Below are 18448 nucleotides of genomic sequence, written 5' to 3' on the forward strand. Positions count from 1 at the left end.
TAACGTTATACGTCATATAGTGATGCAATATAACGTTATAAATTATAACGTAATGGTATAAACGTTATACGTCATATAGTGGTGCAATATAACGTTATAAATTATAACGTAATAGTATAAACGTTATACGACATATAGTGGTGCAATATAACGTTATAAGTCATATAGTGATGAAATATAACGTTATGCGTTACAACGTAATAGTATATAACGTTATACGTCACATATTGATGCAATATATCGTTATACGTTGTAACGTAATACTCCATAACGTTATACGTCATATAGTAATGCAATATAACGTTATAGGTTAAAACGTAATACTCCATAACGTTATACGTCATATAGTGATTGCAATATAACGTTATAAATTATAACGTAATAGTATAAACGTTATACGACACATAGTGGTGCAATATAACGTTATAAGTCATATAGTGATGCAATATAACGTTATGCGTTATAACGTTCTGGAATATAACTTTATAATTCATATAGTGATGCAATATAACGTTATAAGCGATATAGTGATGCTATATAACGTTATACCTTATAAGGTAACAGCATATAACGTTATACGTCATATAGTGATGCAGTACAACGTTATAGGTTATAATGTAATAGTATATGATGTTATACGTCATATAGTGGTGCAATATAACGTTATAAGTGGAATAGTGATGCAATATAACGTTATGCGTTATAACGTAGTAGTATATAACGTTATACGTCACATAGTAATGCAATATAACGTTATACGTTAAAACGTAATACTCCATAACGTTATACGTCATTTAGTGATGCAATATAACGTTATAAATTATAACGTAATAGTATAAACGTTGTTCGTCATATCGTGATGCAGTACAACGTTATAGGTTATAACGTAATGGTATATGACGTTATACGTCATATAGTGGTGCAATATATCGTTATACCTTATAACCTCATAGTATATAACGTTATACGTCATATAGTGACGCAGTATAACGTTATAGGTTGTAACGTAATACTCCATAACGTTATATGTCATATTGTAATGCAATATAACATTATACGTTATAAAAGTATATGACATTATACGTCAATTAGTGATGCATTATAACGTTATAGGGAATAACGTAAAAGTATATAACGTTATACGTTACATAGTGAGGAAATATATCGTTATCCGTTAAAACGTAATAGTATATAACGTTATACGTCATATAGTGATGCAGTACATCGTTATAGGTTATAACGTTACAGTATATGACGTTATACGTCATATAGTGGTGCAATATATCGTTATACCTTATAACCTAATAGTATATAAGGTTATACTTCATATAGTGATGCAATATATCGTTATACCTTATAACGTAAGAGTATATAATGTTATACTTCATATAGTGTTGCAATATATCGTTATACCTTATAACGTAAGAGAATATAAGGTTATACTTCATATAGTGATGCAATATATCGTTATACCTTATAACGTAATAGTATATAACGCTATACGTCATATAGTGGTGCAATATAACGTTATAAATTATAACGTAATAGTATAAACGTTATACGTCATATAGTTGTGCAATATAACGTTATAAGTCATATAGTGATGCAATATAACGTTATGCGTTACAACGTAATAGTATATATCGTTATACGTCACATATTGATGCAATATATCGTTATACGTTGTAACGTAATACTCCATAACGTTATACGCCATATAGTAATGCAATATAACGTTATACGTTAAAACGTAATACTCCATAACGTTATACGTCATGTAGTGATGTAATATAACGTTATAAGTTATATCGTAATAGTATAAACGTTATACATCATATAGTGATGCAATATAACGTTATAAGCGATATAGTGATGCAACATAACGTTATAAGTGAAATAGTGATGCAATATAACGTTATAAGTTATAAAGTAATAGTATAAACATTATACGTCATATAGTGGTGCAATATAACGTTATAAGTCATATAGTGGTGCAGTACATCGTTATAGGTTATAACGTAATAGTGTATAACGTTATACGTCATATAGTGATGCAGTACATCGTTATAGGTTATAACGTAATAGTATAAACGTTATACGTCATATAGTGGTGCAATATAACGTTACACGTCATATAGTGACGCAGTATAACGTTATAGGTTGTAACGTAATACTCCATAACGATATACGTCATATAGTAATACAATATAACGTTATAAGTTATAACGTTATAGTATATAAAGTTATACGTCATATAGTGATGCAGTATAACGTTATAGGTTATAACGCAATAGTATATATCGTTATACGTCACATAGTGATGCAATATGTCGTTATACGTTGTAACGTAATACTCCATAACGTTATACGTCATATGGTAATGCAATATAACGTTATAGGTTAAAACGTAATACTCCATAACGTTATACGTCATATAGTGATGCAATATAACGTTATGCGTTACAACGTAATAGTAAATAACGTTTTACGTCACATAGTGATGCAATATATCGTTATACGTTGTAACGTAATACTCCATAACGTTATACGTCATATAGTGATGTAATATAACGTTATAAGTTATATCGTAATAGTATTAACGTTATACATCATACAGTGATGCAATATAACGTTATAAGCGATATAGTGATGCAACATAACGTTATAAGTGATATAGCGATGGAATATAACGTTATGCGTTACAACGTAATAGTATAAATCGTTGTACGATATAAGGTAATACTCTATAACGCTATACGCTATAACGTAATAGTTCATAACGTTATACTTCATATAGGGATGCTATATAACGTTATAAGTGATATAGTGGTGCAATATAACGTTATACCTTATAACGTAATAGTATATAACGTTATACGTCATATAGTGATGCAGTACAACGTTATAGGTTATAATGTAATAGTATATAACGTTATACGTCATATAGTTGTGCAATATAACGTTATGCATTATAACGTAATAGTTTGTAACGTTATACGTCACATAGTAATGCAATAAGTCGTTATACGTTGTAACATAATGCTCCATAACGTTATGCGTTCTATAGTAATGCAATATAACGTTATACGTTATAACGTAACAGTATATGACGTTATTCGTCATATAGTGATGCAATATGTAGGCATACGTTACGGCGTAATACTCTATATCGATATACGTTATAATGTAATAATATATGACGTTATGCGTCATATAGTGATGCAATATAACGTTATAAGCGATATGGTGATGCTATATAACGTTATACCTTTAACGTAATAGTATATAACGTTATACGTCATATAGTGATGCAGTACAACGTTATAGGTTATAATGTAATAGTATATGACGTTATACGTCATATAGTGGTGCAATATAACGTTATAAGTGATATAGTGATGCAATATAACGTTATGCGTTATAGCGTAATAGTATATAACGTTATACGTCACATAGTGATGCAATATATCGTTATACGTTGTAACGTAATACTCCATAACGTTATACGTCATATAGTTATGCAATATAACGTTATACGTTAAAACATAATACTCCATAACGTTATACGCCATATAGTGATGCAATATAACGTTATAAATTATAACGTAATAGTATAAACGTTATACATGCTATAGTGATGCATTATAACGTTATAAGTGATATAGTGCTGCAACATAACGTTATAAGTGATATAGTGATGCAATATAACGTTATTCGTTATAACGTAATAGTATATAACGTTATACGTCATATAGTAATGCAATATATCGTTATACGTTAAAACGTTACACTCCATAACGTTATACGTCATATAGTGATGCAATATAACGTTACAAATTATAACGTAATAGTATGAACGTTATACGTCATATAGTGATGCAATATAACGTTATAAATTATAACGTAATAGTATAAACGTTATACATCATATAGTGATGCATTATAACGTTATAAATGATATAGTGATGCAATATAACGTTATACCTTATAACGTAATAGTATATAAGGTTATACTTCATATAGTGATGGAATATATCGTTATACCTTATAACCTAATAGCATGTAACGTTATACATCATATAGTGATGCATTGTAACGTTATAAGTGATATAGTGATGCAACATAACGTTATAAGTGATATAGTGATGCAATATAACGTTATGCGTTATAAAAGTATATGACGTTATACGTCAATTAGTGATGCATTATAACGTTATAGGGAATAACGTAATAGTATATAACGTTATACGTCACATAGTGATGAAATATATCGTTATACGTTGTAACGTAATACTCCATAACGTTATACGTCATATAGTAATGCAATATAACGTTATACGTTAAATCGTAATACTCCATAACGTTATACGTCATATAATGATGCAATATAACGTTATAAGTTATAACGTAATAGTATAAACGTTATACGTCATATCGTGATGCAGTACAACGTTATAGGATATAACGTAATGGTATATGACGTTATACGTCATATAGTGGCGCAATATATCGTTATACCTTATAACCTCATAGTATATAACGTTATACGTCATATAGTGACGCAGTATAACGTAATAGGTTGTAACGTAATACTCCATAACGTTATATGTCATATAGTAATGCAATATAACGTTATACGTTATAAAAGTATATGACGTTATACGTCAATTAGTGATGCATTATAACGTTATAGGGAATAACGTAATAGTATATAACGTTATACGTTACATAGTGAGGAAATATATCGTTATCCGTTAAAACGTAATCATATATAACGTTATACGTCATATAGTGATGCAGTACATCGTTATAGGTTATAACGTTACAGTATATGACGTTATACGTCATATAGTGGTGCAATATATCGTTATACCTTATAACGTAATAGTATATAAGGTTATACTTCATATAGTGATGCAATATATCGTTATACCTTATAACGTAAGAGTATATAATGTTATACTTCATATAGTGATGCAATATATCGTTATACCTTATAACGTAATAGTATATAACGCTATACGTCATATAGTGATGCAGTATAACGTTATAGGTTGTAACGTAATACTCCATAATGTTATACGTCATATAGTAATGCAATATAACGTTATAAGTTATAACGTAATAGTAAAAACGTTATACGTCATATAGTGGTGCAATTATAACGTTATAAGTCATATAGTGATGCAGTACATCGTTATAGGTTATAACGTAATAGTATATATCGTTATACGTCACACTGTGATGCAGTACATCGTTATAGGTTATACCGTAATAGTATATGACGTTATACATCATATATTGGTGCAATATATCGTTATAACGTACAACGTAATAGTATATAATGTTACACTTCATATAGTGTTGCAATATATCGTTATACCTTATAACGTAAGAGAATATAAGGTTATACTTCATATAGTGATGCAATATATCTTATACCTTATAACGTAATAGTATATAACGCTATACGTTATATAGTGACGCAGTATAACGTTATTGGTTATAACGTAATAGTATATAACGTTATACGTCACATAGTAATGCAATATGTAGCTATACGTTATAACGTAATAGTATATAACGTTATACGTCATATAGAGAAGCAATGTAACGTTGTACGTTATAACGTAATAGTCTATATCGTTATACTTCACATATTGACGGAATATATCGTTATACGTCATATAGTTGTGCAATATATCGTTATACGTTATAACGTAATATTATAGAACGTTATACTTCACATAGTGATGGAATATATAGTTATACCTTATAACGTAGTAGTATATAACGTTATACTTCACATAGTAATTGAATATATAGTGATACCTTATAACGTAATAGTATATAACGTTCTACGTCATATAGTGGTGCAATATATCGTTATACGTTATAACGTAATAGTATATAACGTTATACGTCATTTAGTGATGCATTAATACGTTATACGTCATATAGAGATGCAATATAACGTTATACGTTAAAGCGTAATACTCCATAACGTTATACGTCATACAGTGATGCAATATAACGTTATAAGTGACATAGTGATACAGTATAACGATATAAACGATATAGTGATGCAATATGACGTTATAAGTGATATAGTGATGCAGTATATCGTTATACCTTATAACGTAATAGTATATATCGTTATACGTCATATAGTGATGCAGTACAACGTTATAGGTTATAACGTAATAGTATATGACGTTATACGTCATATAGTGGAGCAATATAACGTTATAAGTGATATAGTGATGCAATATAACGTTATACCTTATAACGCAATAGTATATAACGTTACACGTCACATAATGATGCAGTACAACGTTATAGGTTATAACGTAATAGTATATGACGTTATACGTCATATAATGGCGCAATATAACGTTATACGTTAAAACGTAATACTCCATATCGTTAACACGTCATATAGTGATGCGATATAACGTTATGCGTTATAACTTACTAGTATATAACGTTATGCTTCATATAGTGAAGCAATATAACGTTATACGTTAAAACGTAATACTCCATAACGTTATACGTCATATAGTGATGCAATATAACGTTATGCGTTATAACGTACTAGTATATAACGTTATGCTTCATATAGTGAAGCGATATAACGTTATAAGTGATATAGTAAGTCAATATAACGTTATACCTTATAATGTAATAGTATATAACGTTATACGTCATATAGTGATGCAGTACAACGTTATAGGTTATAACGTACTAGTATATAACGTTATGCTTCATATAGTGAAGCAATATAACGTTATACGTTAAAACGTAATACTGCATAACGTTATACGTCATATAGTGATGCAATATAACGTTATGCGTTATAACGTACTAGTATATAACGTTATGCTTCATATAGTGAAGCAATATAACGTTATAAGTGATATCGTAATGCAATAAAACGTTATACGTTATAACAGTATATGACGTTATACGTCATATAGTGGTGCAGTATAACGTTATAGGTAATAACGTAATAGTATATAACTTTATACGTCACATAATGATGAAGTATATCGTTATCAGTTATAACGTAATAGTATATAACGTTATACGTCATATAGTGATGCAATATAACGTTATACGTTAAAACGTAATACTCCATAACGTTATACGTCATATAGTGATGCAATATAACGTTATGCGTTATAACGTACTGGTATATAACGTTATGCTTCATATAGTGAAGCAATATAACGTTATAAGTGATATAGTAAGGCAATATAACGTTATACCTTATAATGTAATAGTATATAACGTTATACGTTATATAGTGATGCAGTACAACGTTATAGGTTATAAAGTAATAGTATATCACGTTATACGTCATATAGTGGTGCAATATATCGTTATTCCTTATAATGTATATAAGGTTATACTTCATATAGTAAAGCAATATACCGTTATACCTTACAACGTAATAGTATATAAGGTTATACTTCATATAGTGATGCAATATATCGTTATACCTTATAACGTAATAGTATATAACGTTATACGTCATATAGTGAAGCAGTATATCGTTATAGGTTGTAACGTTGATACGTCCCGCGTTCCGCACGTGACGCCACGAACCAATAACTTATGAATAATTAACCAGGGCCAATAATAATAAATTAACTAATAACTAACCAATAAAAATAAAAAGAATTATACGACAGACACTCAAAATGAAATAAATGAATCAATAAGAAGAAACACTACAACCAATCAGCAATGACATATATAATACAAATAAAATGAAATAATTAAATGAACCAATAAATAAAACAAGCCGCGATTCAAATGTATGAGATTTCTCTGCGAAAACACATGTATATACACACACGTGTATGCATATCTGTGTGTGTTACCTACTCCGTGAATCTGAATAATTGGTAATCTAATAAAATATAAAAGAAATAAAATATACTACACTACATCAGCATTATAATGAAAGTGAAAATTGTATACAAGATTACTCTGCGACACACACATATATAGATATACACATGCGTACGCGTATCTTTGGGAAAAATTCATAATATATATATATATATATGTATGTATACGTTATTAAACCATTAAAACGCAAAGAAATAAATATATAGATTTACATTTCTACGAACCTAGAGAATTGTATACGAAATCCACATTATGGAATATTCAACCAATTAACGATCCGAGAAACAATGAGAATAACAATCCGCGCACATATACATATGCATATATATATTTTACATAATGGAAAATTACATTGTGAAATGTATATATATATATATACACATATTATTATATCGAACAACTACTCATCTAATATACAAAACCACCTTGTAAAAATTACATTACTGAACATTCAACTAAACCAACTGAAGATTTAGTATAATAATATATAATAATATAATAATATATATATACATAGATATGTGAAATAGCGTTGTATATAACCGGAAACAATACAAATGTCACACGACTTCTTCAACAACCTCGACTCTTCGTTCCTGCCGACAACACCTCACACGATGACTGCGTCTTCTAGGGCCACTTACGGATTCTTTACAATTCTTCTTCTTCTTGCACTGAAATATCATATGCAGTGAATAAAACACGAAAGAAGCAGGATGAACTAAATAAAAGAAATCATAACAAAATACACACCGAGACAGTCCGCATGGGAACTTCTGACAAAGATACCTCCGTATCTATCATTAAACGCATAATAATCAAGATGCACAAACCTCATTTGGAAGTCGACACCACTCACAGCGTGCCAATGCAAGGGAGGAAAACGAATGAAATTGTATTTCGTGAAGACGTTTCACCACTTTCCATAGATCAGAAACTGGAGTTACACAACTAATAACCTAATAACAAGAAAGTAATATAAAGTATACACGATTTAATATATAGCAAATATGGACATATAAATCTACAAGGAGCAAAATATATCTCATATTGTCAAATAAAACCAAATTGTCAAAAGTTCACCAGGACACGACGCCAACGAAGGTGCCACTGTGCCTACTTGGGTGGAAAACCGCCCCTTCAATATCATCCTTCGCACATATTCACACACGCACGTCGATCACGTCATCTCGTACCATTCACATATCTTCCTCCTCTTGCGCTAAAACAAATTCACAAGTTTAAGGAAACAAACAACATGCGAAACGAGATAGAATACTAAAAACACATACTCACACAGTTCGCACAGGCGCGGACGCTTTTGTGTCCATCACTCAACATAACCTGTAATCATCAAAATCCACGTTCTCTCATGGAAACTCTAAAAACCTGCAGCATTGCGATTCCCACCGGAACGAACTGTCACGTGACTGTCATCCCATTGGGGATGTCATTATAAAAAGCGTAGCGACACAATTCAAATGAGAGTAATTGTTAGCGGGTCAGTTGAATAAAGGAATAGAAGAGAGTAATTGTTAGCGTTCGGGAGAATTTAGCGAAAAATAAAGAAGAGTCAGATTAATTGTTAGCGTTAGCGTTAGCGATTAATTGTTAGTGGTTCAGTTAGAACAATCAGAGTAATTGTGAAAAGAGAGTAGCTGCCATTAGTTGGTTCAGTTAGAATATAGTCAGAGAAATTGTTAGCGTTCGGGAGAATTTAACGAAATTAAAGAAGAGTAATTCAGTTAGAATAAAGAAATAGGATAGAGCAATTGTGATTAGTTGGTTCAGGAGAATTTAGCGAAAATAAGGAGAGTAATTGTTAGTCGTTCAATTGAATTTGAGTGAGTCTGATATCAGTTCGTTCAGTTGACTTAATTAGAATTTAAGTTAGGATTAGAGAATAATTGTTCGTTCCAGTTCGAGTTTAAGAATTACGAGATATAAATGTTATTAGTCAGTTCGAATTATAAAATAATTGTTATTAGTCAGTTAGAATTAAAACAATAGTTGGCTCAAGTTTTTGTGTTAGAATTTCGAATTGTTAAACACGTCCGGACACACTGTTGTTTACACTGTTCAAACTAAATAAAGATTAAAACGAAAAATTATAGAAGTGTCGATCTTTGTAAAACCGGAATCACCCCAGCGGCCTGCCCGTTCATCAGCGGAGACCAACGTCAGGTGAGTCAACTTTAATTATTTTTAATAATTAATAATTAAAATAATAAATAATATCAATGATTAGTATAATTCGTCATTAATTCCGCCAGTAATAGTTATTTATAATATAATTGTTTATTCCAAACAATCCTCTCCCGTGCTAGTATTCCTGCGCATAGCAGGTTAGCCGAAACGTGGAGATTGTTGACCAGTGGCCTAAACTCCGATCAACGCTACATAATCTAACAAGAAATATCTAATTGAAACAGTCCTTCGACTGTTTCTGGTGGCAGCGACTACTACATTGTTTAAAATTTCAAAATTTGGATAGCGAAACGTAACAATATATATATATATATATATATAGATAAAAATTTTGGTGGCAGCGGTGGGATACGCTCCACGGAGGATTACAGTTGGTATAAACAATAATATACGTTCATAGGTTTAAAGTTTTTTCAATTTATTAACTGAAACATACACATAAACATATACAAAAAGGAAGAAAAAAAAACATGGCGGTCGCACGAGACTCACTAAACGAGGACACGATTACGTTGTTGTCGGAAAAATTGAAAGCGTGGGACGAGAATTTTCGCGTACTAACCGACATTAATGCAAGTCTAAGCAGAGTGGAAGAAGCCCTGCGTGCAAGTAGGGAATCGAGAGATACCGAAATTCCCACATCGACGCCGTTAATTCCGCGAGGAATAAGACCCATTAATGATAATTTTCAACCAATTAAACTAAAAGACACGATCAAGTCAGTGCCAGTGTTCGACGGCCATCGACCACCGGTATTTCAATTTTTAAGGGCATGCGAACGAGCTCGAAGATTCGTGCCGCCGACGCAGAATCGTCCGACACCTCCGAATAATTATAATGGAAACAACACTCGTCCCCTATACGATAGTAACAACATCAGAAACCACCACCAGGATTGGAGATTTGTATCGCCGTCGTGGAATCGTCTAAGCGACCCGGGAATAGAGAAAGATATTAGGAAAAGAGCAAGAGCAATAACCTGGAAAGAAAAATGCGTAGATAAACATCTCAAAAGAGATCCAAGTCCAAGGAGGGATGCTGATTATTTGAAACAACCAACCTTCCAATACAAACACTGTTCCGTTGCTGCGATAAAAGACGATGTTACTTTAAGTAGCAAGAGGACGCACGGCACCACAGACGAAATCATGAGTGAAAAATCTCCCGAATCCCCAGCCAAAATAAACAACACAAATATCAAAGAACTTTCAGAAGAGGCAGAAACTAGGAAATTGAACGACGAAACGAAAGGCGACGTTTATCCCCTGCCTAATATCACGGTTGACTCGGCAAGAATACAAAAGCAAGGTTCCACGAATTTTGTGAACGTTTCAAATATAATACGAAAAGAGATAGCGAGCGTATCACCCTCAAAAACTTCTATAAAACCATCAGAAAGTAACTTTATCGAACTCAAAGTCAAGCCATTAAATTCTAAGAAAACTCAGAGTATAGAGAATAAAAGTATAACCATCCCTAAACCCAAAACAGAATCTATAAGCAAAAGGGTTTGTAATAAAAATTCAAAGAATAATTCTAAATTTACTGAAAATATTCCTAAACGTCCCATACAAGTAATTAATAAATTACATATAATAAGCACTTCCAGTGAACCTATTCATTCTAAAAAAGTAGAGAAAACTCAACAGGTTGTGAATAAAATAAATAAAGAAGGAAAAAGGGTGACCGAGGAAAAGAATTCTAAACATATTCTGGCTGGAAAAACACGAGTTAAACGGGCTCAAGGAAATCGAAAAGAAGAAAATAGAGAATCACCAGTCGAAGGCGCATATGAAACCTTGAGTAAATACGCTAGCCATTGGATTACAATTGGAGTAAAAATACTTCATTGGTTACAATACCTAGTGTCTGATGTAGCCAGCAAAAATGCTGATCTAATGATTCCTCTTGGAAACTATAGATGGTATCATACTATACTATATCCAAAATATTTATGGTTTAATATAGCTATGGCATTTACAAGACTTCGTATTTTGAATGCTATTGGCGAACAACTTGATAATTGGTTCGGTGATAGTAAACTTGCGTCTTGGCGCAAAATAAAAACCAAAATGAAAAAAAGGAAGAAAGTAGTAATTAGATACATGGTAGTCTTGAACCCAATGCAACAAAGGTTATTAGTTCGCAAGGAAAATGGATATATACTAACGATTCGAGATTTACACGAAAGAATAAAATTCTCCCCACACGAACTAGTCTTTGGGCACTTAGCCAGAGAACCTACTGGCGAGATGATAACCGAGGAGAATATGGAACCAACATATGCAGAGTATCTCAGAGACCTGTTCGATAAAATCGTCACCGTTCAACAAATGGCAAGAGAAAATCTGATAAAATCCAAATTAAAGTCAAAAGAATACTATGACAGACGAATCAACCCGCAAAATTTCAAAATAGGAGATCTAGTATATCTATTAAAGGAACCCAGAAGAGGAAAATTTTCCGACCAATATTCGGGACCGCATAGAGTGTTAGAAATTTTAGAAAACCAAAACGTCATGATTGAAGTGAAAGGGATTCCGCGAACAGTGCACTTAAATAAGTTAAAATTAGCGCATAACCGAAATAAACAATAAACGAAACGTTTTCAGAAGGTAACACAGTACAGTAGTATGTAGTGTAGTGCTGCTCGTCGAATAATGCGGATAATGGAAACCTAAAAAGAAAAGGAAATTACTATGTACTTTCTAAACATTACTCAAATATAAAATGTATTGATTCAATAAAGTGATTAAAACGGTGAAAGTGAAAAGTACCTTGTGAACAATTAACTATTGTAAAAGGAAGTGTATATGCAAAGACATGCCATAAGCCCATATTCGTAAAACATAACGTATGACAGCCATCTGAAACAAATGGAAGAATTAACCTCAATTACCTTAATACAAAATATAATAGTACTAAACGATTATAACAATATCGTGGTTAAACCAAAGTAAGTGCGACACTGCTTGTCGAATAGTGCAGATAGTGGAAACCTAAAAACAAAAGAAAGATTACTATTTGCGTTCTATAAAACGTGTTAATTCAATAACATAATTAAAGACAGTGAAAGTAAAAAGTACCTAGTCCACAACTAATCATTGTAGAAGGAAGTGTACATGCAGGAATTCCGCAGAGATAAATTATGGATCCACTCCGTAGAACATAGAATACGACTGCCAGCTGAAACGAATGCAAGAACTGGCCTCAATTGCCTTGACATATATGAAAAGAAATAATACTATTAAAACTTACAACAAGATTGCCAATTACGTCGGGTAGGTGTCTTGCGTGAGCGACGTAGCGTGTAGACTTGCAGAATAAAGACGATGTAACTATGAACAGTAATAATATAGTGTACAAGTTCTAATCTATAATACATGAATTAGTCTCGACTTACATTACATGATTATTATTATACCTCACATATAGAAACAGATTTGTAATGCACAATAGCGGTCGCTCACACAATGCACTACGTACATATTGAATTAATTAACTAAATGATATGTTTATACTCACAAATATAGGATGAATAAAGGTATCTGTAGTAAGTATTTTGAATATAATGAAAACCGGATGATGCCTTACACACGGTAACGCAGCATCGAAGGAATAGGATTTGAGAAACTACAAACGGTAATAATTCAATAAACAAGTTTTAACCAATAATACATACATTAGCTCAAAAAATTATACTATACAAATATGAAATAATAATAAATCACTAATAATAAATCACATAATTACTAAGTAACAACAGATTAATAGGGAAGATATAGAAATAGCTAATAAAATAGAAATAGGCTAGAAATTAATCAAGATAGATTAGCCGAGCATTAATAATCAAACATGATTAAAATTAGGAATTATCATATTGTGTTAAGCTATTACAGCATTACTATATTAAATTACGTATAAAGAAATAAGGTTATACTACACAGTGGTGACTGGTGACACTATGCACGCATTAGATTAAACCAATTAAACAAAAGCTACATAAATATAAACTTCCTTATAATTAAACAGTGAAACGATTCTATTAGTAATTAATATTTTCGACAACGATATAATCCACACGCTATTACATTAAAATAACACACAGTATATATACACATATTACAACAAATACAAAACAATGTTAAATTAAACATACACATTACGACGAACACAAAACTAGACATTGACACTTCACTAGATCGGAGTTGAAACTAAGTAACAAAATAATTATTACAATATCAAACAAATTTACAAAACACCACACTCTTATTTAAGACGTACACAAACATCCATTTTGGAAATCCGTCGCGAGCGTGAAGCAGTTCTCACGCATGCGCAATGAACTACATGCAATAATCATACATACTAAAATAAATACAGAATAATATTATTCCCACTTCAATTATACGTCAACTGCTAAAATAAAGTCACAAATAATTAACAAATAAATAACAAAACCGCATGAATAAAATTCACCATATACTAGAGACATTCATGAACGGCCATCTTAGATTGTCACGAATAGGGAATAGTCCTTACGCTCGCGCAATGAAGCACATATACATAAGTAATATTAATTTTATTTGAATTACACGTCACCTACTAAAATAAAGTTAAAAATAATTAACAGATAGATAATTAATTCGATATTGGCAAAAGTCATCACATATTAGGGACATCCACCACCAATCAACGCATGTATGTAGTAACTTTAATACCTTACAAATAAATTATATTTCTAATAAAAAATAATAAAAAGACGGGTACGATAATCTAGACTTAGGCTATCGCGACCCATACGAAGACCCTCCAACACGTTTTTATGCACACAAATCCAAAGAGCGCGTTGTAGATTGTGTGAAATACAAATAACAAAACTCCAACCCGCGATATTTTGTCTGCAATGCATAAATGTCAATCTTAACACGACACAATAACCCCAAAGAAATCTTTTGATGTAAGGAATTGTAGTTCGCGCTGTTGCCCGTTAGGATGGACCAACAACCAATCGCAACTATATCTGCTACGATCAGTCAAATTTCCTTCGGAAATTTGAACGCCAAGGGCGGGGGTGTCACGTCCCGCGTTCCGCACGTGACGCCACGAACCAATAACTTATGAATAATTAAACAGGACCAATAATAATAAATTAACTAATAACTAACCAATCAAAATAAAAAGAATTATACGACAGACAATCAAAATGAAATAAATGAATCAATAAGAAGAAACACTACAACCAATCAGCAATGACATATAAAATACAAATAAAATGAAATAATTAAATGAACCAATAAATAAAACAAGCCGCGATTCAAATGTATGAGATTTCTCTGCGAAAACACATGTATATACACACACGTGTATGCATATCTGTGTGTGTTACCTACTTCGTGAATCTGAATAATTGGTAATCTAATAAAATATAAAAGAAATAAAATATACTACACTACATCAGCATTCTAATGAAAGTGAAAATTGTATACAAGATTACTCTGCGACACACACATATATAGATATACACATGCGTACGCGTATCTTTGGGAAAAATTCATAATATATATATATATATATATGTATGTATACGTTATTAAACCATTAAAACGCAAAGAAATAAATATATAGATTTACATTTCTACGAACCTAGAGAATTATATACGAAATCCACATTATGGAATATTCAACCAATTAACGATCCGAGAAACAATGAGAATAACAATACGCGCACATATACATATGCATATATATATTTTACATAATGGAAAATTACATTGTGAAATGTATATATATATATACACATATTATTATATCGAACAACTACTCATCTAATATACAAAACCACCTTGTAAAAATTACATTACTGAACATTCAACTAAACCAACTGAAGATTTAGTATAATAATATATAATAATATAATAATATATATATACATAGATATGTGAAATAGCGTTGTATATAACCGGAAACAATACAAATGTCACACGACTTCTTCAACAACTTCGACTCTTCGTTCCTGCCGACAACACCTCACACGATGACTGCGTCTTCTAGGGCCACTTACGGATTCTTTACAATTCTTCTTCTTCTTGCACTGAAATATCATATGCAGTGAATAAAACACGAAAGAAGCAGGATGAACTAAATAAAAGAAATCATAACAAGATACACACCGAGACAATCCGCATGGGAACCTCTGACAAAGTATCTATCATTAAATGCATAATATTCAAGATGCACAAACCTCATCTGGAAGTCGACACCACTCACAGCGTGCCAATGCAAGGGAGGAAAACGAATGAAATTGCATTTCGTGAAGACGTTTCACCACTTTCCATAGATCAGAAACTGGAGTTACACAACTAATAACCTAATAACAAGAAAGTAATATAAAATATACACGATTTAATATATAGCAAATATGGACATATAAATCTACAAGGAGCAAAATATATCTCATATTGTCAAATAAAACCAAATTGTCAAAAGATCATCAGGACACGACCCAACGAAGGTGCCACTGTGCCTATTTGGATGGAAAACCGCCACTTCAGCATCATCCCTCGCACATATTCACACACGCACGTCGATCACGTCATCTCGTACCATTCACATATCTTCTTCCTCTTGCGCTAAAACAAATTCACAAGTTTAAGGAAACAAACAACATGCGAAACGAGATAGAATACTAAAAACACATACTCACACAGTTCGCACAGGCGCGGACGCTTTTGTGTCCATCACTCAACATAACCTGTAATCATCAAAATCCACGTTCTCTCATGGAAACTCTAAAAACCTGCAACACTGCGATTCCCACCGGAACGAACTGTCACGTGACTGTCATCCCATTGGGGATGTCATTATAAAAAGCGTAGCGACACAATTCAAATCGGAGTAATCGTTACCAGTTAGAATAAAAGGGAGTTATCGTTACCAGTTAGAATAAAAGGGAGTAATCGTTACCAGTTAGAATAAAAGGGAGTAATCGTTACCAGTTGAATAAAAGAGTAAGAGAGTAATTGTTAGCGGTTCGGGAGAATTTAACGAAATTAAAGAAGAGTAATTCAGTTAGAATAAAGAAATAGGATAGAGCAATTGTGATTAGTTGGTTCAGGAGAATTTAGCGAAAATAAGGAGAGTAATTGTTAGTCGTTCAATTGAATTTGAGTGAGTCTGATATCAGTTCGTTCAGTTGATTTAATTAGAATTTAAGTTAGGATTAGAGAATAATTGTTCGTTCCAGTTCGAGTTTCAGAATTACGAGATATAAATGTTATTAGTCAGTTCGAATTATAAAATAATTGTTATTAGTCAGTTAGAATTAAAACAATAGTTGGCTCAAGTTTTTGTGTTAGAATTTCGAATTGTTAAACACGTCCGGACACACTGTTGTTTACACTGTTCAAATTAAATAAAGATTAAAACGAAAAATTATAGATGTGTCGAACTTTGTAAAACCGGAATCACCCCAGCGGCCTGCCCGTACATCAGCGGAGGACAACGTCAGGTGAGTCAACTTTAATTATTATTAATAATTAATAATTAAAATAATAAATAATATCAATGATTAGTATAATTCGTCATTAATTCCGCCAGTAATAGTTATTTATAATATAATTGTTTATTCCAAACAATCCTCTCCCGTGCTAGTATTCCTGCGCATAGCAGGTTAGCCGAAACGTGGAGATTCTTGACCAGTGGCCTAACCTCCGATCAACGCTACATAATCTAACAAGAAATATCTAATTGAAACAGTCCTTCGACTGTTTCTGGTGGCAGCGACTACTACATTGTTTAAAATTTCAAAATTTGGATAGCGAAACGTAACAATGCAATATATCGTTAAACGTTGTAAGGTAATACTCCATAAATTTATACGTCATATAGTAATGCAATATAACGTTATACGTTAAAACGTCATACTCCATAACGTTATACGTCATATAGTGATGCAATATAACGTTATAGGTTATAACGTAATAGTATATGACGTTATACGTCATATAGTGGTGCAATATATTGTTATACCTTATAACGTAATAGTATATGACGTTATACGTCATATAGTGGTGCAGTATAAAGTTATAGGTAATAACGTAATAGTATATAACGTTATACGTCACATAGTGATGAAATATATCGTTATCCGTTATAACGTAATAGTATATAACGTTATACGTCATATTGTAATGCAATATAACGTTATAAGTGATATAGTGATGCAATATAGCGGTATGCGTTATAAGTAATAGTAGAAATCGTTATACAAAATAAGGTAATACTCTATAACACTATAGGTTATAACGTAATAGTTCATAAC

General features: G+C 31.7%; 3 long non-coding RNA genes across 4 annotated transcripts in view; 1 reads left to right on the plus strand and 2 right to left on the minus strand.

Annotated features, from left to right (window-relative positions):
- The window catches only part of LOC126927542 (uncharacterized), a 79960-nt gene that overhangs the window by 27218 nt on the left and 34294 nt on the right, over positions 1-18448 (plus strand). The window lies entirely within an intron of this gene.
- LOC126927540 (uncharacterized) lies at positions 8230-16926 on the minus strand. 2 transcript variants are annotated; one of them, XR_007715583.1, is made up of 4 exons: positions 16828-16926; positions 9038-9139; positions 8671-8876; positions 8230-8591 (listed from the first exon to the last, which is right to left on the minus strand). It is a non-coding gene; the product is annotated as an uncharacterized LOC126927540 (long non-coding RNA). The 2 variants fall into 2 exon arrangements; XR_007715582.1 differs by lacking the exon at positions 16828-16926 and adding an exon at positions 9210-9434.
- Positions 12169-12987, minus strand: LOC126927541 (uncharacterized). Its single transcript, XR_007715584.1, has 2 exons — positions 12903-12987; positions 12169-12802 (listed from the first exon to the last, which is right to left on the minus strand). It is a non-coding gene; the product is annotated as an uncharacterized LOC126927541 (long non-coding RNA).

The sequence above is a fragment of the Bombus affinis genome, unplaced genomic scaffold (genome assembly GCF_024516045.1).
Source record: "Bombus affinis isolate iyBomAffi1 unplaced genomic scaffold, iyBomAffi1.2 ctg00000135.1, whole genome shotgun sequence".
In the NCBI taxonomy this organism is placed as follows: domain Eukaryota; kingdom Metazoa; phylum Arthropoda; class Insecta; order Hymenoptera; family Apidae; genus Bombus; species Bombus affinis.